The sequence below is a fragment of the Chelonoidis abingdonii genome, chromosome 8 (assembly GCF_003597395.2).
Source record: "Chelonoidis abingdonii isolate Lonesome George chromosome 8, CheloAbing_2.0, whole genome shotgun sequence".
Classification (NCBI taxonomy): Eukaryota; Metazoa; Chordata; order Testudines; family Testudinidae; genus Chelonoidis; species Chelonoidis abingdonii.
This window is the reverse complement of record NC_133776.1, coordinates 83427679-83434041: the sequence shown is the minus strand read 5'-3', so window position 1 is coordinate 83434041 and position 6363 is coordinate 83427679.

The window sequence follows — 6363 nt, the reverse complement described above, 5'->3', positions numbered from 1 at the left end:
CAAGATCTTCAGGCACTGAAATGGACTGAGAGATTTTCTCCTAATCTGCAGTGAAATGCTCTTTGTTTTTTATCATGGAAATCTTTGGCATCCCAATCAAATTATTGACATTTCAACTGCTCATTGTGTCTGTAGCATTTTATTTTATTTAAAGTAAATTTTATAACACGGTATTACACCACTGTAGGTTTGGCTCTGGCAGCTACAGTTTCAAGTTTAACAGAGTGAAAGTCACCTTTGCTACTTGCTTCAGAGTTAGTCTCTAGGAACACAAAGAACAAAGGTAGTGAGCACACATACATTCACAAGTACAAAGTCTAGATGTTTTACAAGTTTTATTAAAGTTACGATTACCCAGATATAGAGAAATTCTATATGGACCTATGTACAAGTTACAAATATAGTTATACTCACATCCTTAACACTGGCGTTAGGGTCTAATGGATCTCTCATGGATTGATCATCTGTAGAGGGATCGTTCCTGCTGGAGTGTCTCATAGAGAGCTCAATTTTTCCATTCTGGGCATCCTCTTCTTATAATGTGATTCTGTCTATACTTACATTCTGCACATGTTCATAAAAGTGTCAACCCTCTTTTCTCTTTTTGGTCTGTCCCCCCTGGAAACTTAAGGGACTCCAATTTTCTATAGGCTGTTTCAGTTCCATTTATTCTCATTAGCATTGACTCACAACCTGTATCCTGTGGTTAAGACACATGTTGGAGACAGATGCAACTTTACAGTATTTTTATGATCTAATATTTATCTTCTGGGTAATTTTTTTGCAATCTTACCAGTTGGTACCTCTTTTCCCATCGTCTTAGGGCATCGGGTTATTTTCTGGTCATGTGTGTCATCATTTCTTGTCTCCAAGGGCTAAAATAGCTAAGCTAAAGTCTTGCAGGCCTCAACCTACAGGTTCTTGCATTTCAGCTTGTCTTACCCATGTCTAATACTTTGATCAGTATATAGAGGAACCATTTTATACTTTTGTAATTCTACAAATTCATTCTAATTAACATACAATGAATATATATGATATAACATATTGATATATCATAACATCACACAATAAATGGATAATAAACTAAAATAATTGGCTACATGTCTTAAAAATTATATAATTAGTAACAGTTCACACCTCTAGATTGGCTTTTATCTAAGGGTTTAAAGTGCTTTATAAACATTAACTCAGCCTGACGCTGACTGTGTAAAAGGTATATAGGGATTGCTTTCAAGGTAATGTTTTACCATATCTTATCTTCAGCATTTATTTTGTTGTCAAGGTGATATCTCATTATGTAAAAATTTCAGCAGAAAACCCTCTAGGTGTAATGATTACTCTTTCACCTTGCTACAGAGAAAAAGGAATGTAGCGTTACTTATGATTTCTGTTTTACATGGAACTATTGGAATCCAAAACTGAACAGACATATGTTAAAAAAAGAGTGATTAAAAGTTAAATTTCTCATCAAAAACAGGCTATCAGATCTCCTCTTCATGTGGTGAAGTTATAAATATTGACTGCATGAAAAGAGCCAAGATTATTTGCCAAACATAATGAAATAAAATCAAGTTATGTAAAAAGCTTCAATGACCTGTATTTGTTGTTCTTTCTGTCCAGTATTAGGGAGAAAGTATGATTTTATTGGTAGACATAAAATTTATTTTATTGAAAATTCAGTTTACACTTTACTTCTGGAAAAGAACATAGTACAAAAATGGCTCACATCAGTGTTGTCACCATATGAACTGTTATCACTAACTTTAACTTGCTCATAAAACACAGAGGGTTGAAAGTAGATTTCAAATAAATTGTTTAGAGTTATCAGCAAATGTCCTACTAACAGGTGTAATATTGTACATGGGTATTCATGGAATTCTGTATGAGGACATATTGAAAAGTTGGGAACTGTTATTTTCAGAAAGGAAGCAAATGAGAAGGAACATGATAGAGCTACATAAAATAATGAATTATATAGAGAAGGTAAATCAAGAACGCCTATTTTTCCTGCCTCAGAATACAAGAACAAGGAGGCACTCAATGAAACTGAAAGGCAATAGATTTAAAATTGTTAAAAGGAAATACTTTTTAACATAAGCACATTGTTAACCTGTGGAACTCATTGCTACAAGATAGTACCAAGGGCTGGAGCTTATTAGGATTCAACATTCACAGGGAAATGAGAGCATCCATAATTAAATATAATATGTTAATACGATAGGATAATTTTTTAAAAATGTATAGGAGACATAAACCATCATGTTTCAGGCTATAATCCAGCCACTACCTGACAGAGTTAGAAAGAAACTTCTTCTTTGAGCAGGTTAGTCTTTAATTTTCCATTAGATGGTTTAATTCACCTTCCTCTGAAGTATCTGAAACTGGCCAGTTTCAGGGCCAGAGGACTAGATGGACCACTGGTCTGATCCATTGAGTTAATTCCTATGTTCCTACCATAAAAATGGTTCTACCACCTCTCCCAGACAGAAGTACAGATTCCAATCTCAGTTACATCCATATAAATCTTGAGTACCTTCCTTGTGGTCAAGTACTGGGATGCAGCTGTATGAATGTACACATGCATAATTTTCTGACTAGCCCTGATACTATTGGCTAGAAAATCACTGTTTCTTTGGGAAGATAAAAAAAAAAACTATAAAAGAAATATTCTGGAATACAGAAATCTAATAAGAGTATTCTAATGCATGTAAGATAGGTATGTCTTGTTTTACACTGCTGTATTGCAAAGGTCAGAACTGTTAAAGAATCCAACATGCTTTCAAAATGACCCAGAGTAATGTCAGAATAGATCTCTGCCAGCACCAACCTTGTCATTTCTTGGATGTTCTTTTGTTGTCTTTCTTAACTCATAGAGAGAGCCAGTTAAATTTAAACACCAATCACATCTCTGGATGGCAACTTTCACTTTACACAGAGAAGTAAAAGTATTTCCTGTAAATGAAGTTTCAAGCACTGTACATATCTTCATTTGTTTTGTATCTGCAGTTGACTTTTTCCTCTGATTTTCATTTTAAAGATAAAATAGAGAAGCTTTCAGAGAGTAGGAAGGGCCCATCCATCAGTTGGCAGATCTAAGGTTAACAGGCTCATTTTCTTTCAAAAGGGAAGGTAGAACAACTGCCTCTCTTTACTGCAGGGATTGCTTGGAAGCTGAGCCATGGAGGGAATGTGCCTGGGCTTTTATGCAGGGAATTACCTACTCTGATGGGTCTGTAGGAGAAGGAAGTTCTGGTAAGTCTGCTGATATGGTCTGCATTTATCTGTCTTTCTACCTCTCTTGCACCCATCACAATAGTATTTGAGTGCAAGGGGTCAACATTTTGACTCCCTTTATTTGAACCCCCAGATTCCTGGGCTTTTTGCTCTTTAGCTGACTTTGGCTCTCCTGACCTGTTATATGCTTTCCTCACCATGGGATGCAGCCCATTCATTTCCCCGGATCATAAAGAAATATACTTTTGTAAAACTCCCTATTGAGGGTATCGTTGTTCAAAAGCTACTGACTGTGTATGTATGATTTTGTCTTGGCTAACACTTTGTCATTATGTTCCGTAACATCTGGTGGCATCAGCCTTGTCATGCTGACACAAATCAGCTTGTGTTGAGAACCCAGATTTTTTGGAGGGCAATAGCAAATAGTTGGATTGCACTTGTCTTTAAAGAGAGCCACATTTTTCATGAGCAGCTTGTGATGTCATTACATAAATCACCCATTGTGTTAGTGGATTCTTAGCATGGCAAGTACATTCAATTTACAGCCACAGAGTGTACTTTAGACCTTTCAGCCATGTTCTGAGTGCCTGTACTGCATGCACTTAGCAAAAGAACTACAACACTCTGGGCCCACTTCTGCCACACTTGCATGTAGAGTACGTCATCACTAGATTTTTGTACCTGGACTTAATTGACTGCCAGTTAACTCAAGGTAGTTAACATGTTTGTAAAAGCTAGTGTGGACAGTCCCCATGTGTTTGGTCTACAACACTAAAAACTTTTGTTCTTTATCCAATGATGATCCCTAGCATAAAAAAACCAAATGTTTGTAGCCTGCATGAAATGTGTGGAGTGTGTCCATACTAGCCGTTACAAACGTGCAACTACCTTGAGTTAATTTGCAATCAGCTAGTGAAGACTTCCCTCAGTAGCACCATACTTCTCAAGTAGTTTCACTGAATTCCAGAAAGCTACCTGAGAAGTAAGGCTCTTCTGAGAATTAGGCTCTCTGCAGTGTATTCAGCCTTCTGTTTCCACCAGCAATTTATATGTCCTCTAACTGATCACAAAAATGTGTTAGAGTGGAGTATTTCATATCTTGTCTACAACTGTATTGTGAAATAAAACAGAGATAAAAGACTGTAGATGGAAGAGTCTGATAGAATTGCAGGGAAATTAACATTTTCTATCCACTTCACAAGGTGTTGTGAGACTCAGTTCATTAAAGTTTGTAACCTGTTTTGATGCCCTTAGAAAAACTTGCAGCATATACATGCAGATTAATATTCTAGCACTCAGAATGCATATACATATATACATCTAATCAAAGCAAAATGCATTATTGTGCTAATAAAATGTCTGTGTTATGTATGTATGTATTTGCACCTCTATATATGTGATGATAGAGATACATGCCCTACACTCAATCAGAAAATATTTTAACACATTTATAGCTATTATAAACCATTTTTATTTCATGTTATCTAATATAGAATCCCGAACTCAAGGTCGGATTTAACCATCTCATTCAGTAAAATCCAAACCTCTTTGGTTCCGATAGCAGTCTGTCTGAATTTAATGTGATTCAGGAAGAAAGCTAGAGTTTCTATTAAATCCTGATTTTTTTAAAACAAACTCTGTTTTCACCCATAAACTCACATATATTCTAGGTTTTGGAACCTCAGCTTTGACAGTAAAATGACATCATTATCTCTATCTCCGCATTCCACCTTGGCCCAGCCTATGTATGCTGCTGCTGTGGTGTAACGGGACTGGAAAAAGCTGGCCAGGAGAATTCCCTGCTGATTCTGACATAGGGCAGTGTAGTGTGCTGGGGGAGGATGGACAGGGACAAGGACAGGAGACGCTTGTTGGGGATGGAGGGGACAGGGCTGCAGTGCATAGTGCAGTGGAGATTGTGGGTAGTACTGTGTCCTATGTGCAGCTGGGCAAAGGTTGCATATGTTGCAGTGAGGGCTGCACCAGCTCCCAGAACAATCTAGATTTGAGAGGATGCAAAAATGGATTAAAGTCAGTTTAGCCTCCCCGCTCTGGACTACTCCTGTGCTGTGCGTGTATAGGAGGGTCAAACATTTAGTTGCGTCTGTAGACCAACCTCATCACACACACCAGGCGTTCCTTATGTTCCTCTATCTCCCCCACACCCAAGCTTCCTATATGCTACCCTCCCTTCCCCTCTATTTCAGAGACTCCTTGCAACCCACACCTCATCCCCTTCCTCATGCCTGGGGCTCTGTGTGTCCCACATTCCCCCTTCCTCTATACCTTTCTCTGCCCTCTTCCCCTGATGCCAGAGGTTGTGTGTGTGCTGCCATTGGCCCCCTTCTCCCTGTGTCTCCACCCATTCACCCCTTCCAGGATCTCATTCTCCTTCCTGCCCTCCCATGTCAGAGGCTCCTTGTGCCCTCTCATTCCCCTTTTCCACCCTAGTAGGAGCTCTGTGTGCCCTCCCATCCCCACCTCCACCACATGCCAGTAGCTGTATGTCCCCCTCACTCCCCACATCACTGTCTCCTATTCTTCCCTTCCGGGCAGAGATTCCGTGTGCCCTCATTTCCCTCTTCCTATCTTCCTACCGCATTTCTTATTTATTTTCTTTTAGTCTGGGAGATAAGTCATTCGGGGTGTCCACTTTTGAAACTACACTGGGAAAATGGGCAGAGGTGAGATATGGGGTACTGTTATGCTGGGAGGTGTTAATGAGATCCTGGGGTCTTTGATCTATAGACAGTTACTGAGGTGTTTGAACTTATGGAGTCTGTTTACCACATGTCAGGGGCACCATGTGTCACCCATTCTCCCTTTCTGTGCATTGCATGATACAGTGGTCCGGTGGAAATAAATAGTGTATAATCATATAATTAAAGACTGTAGCATAGAGCATATGCACAAGGGGGTCGAATTAAGTTTGCACAGGCAACTTTACTTATGGCATTTCCTAATTTTTGAGTGCTTGACTTCGTAAGCTGAATAATGTTCTGTTAATATCATTTTTGTGTGTGTGTGTATAAATACTGTTTTATAATAAAACTGGCTTGTCTCCAAATCATGTCAGTTTCACACTGCCTGCTGTTACCATGTTCAAAGTGGAAGCAGCTGGTATGC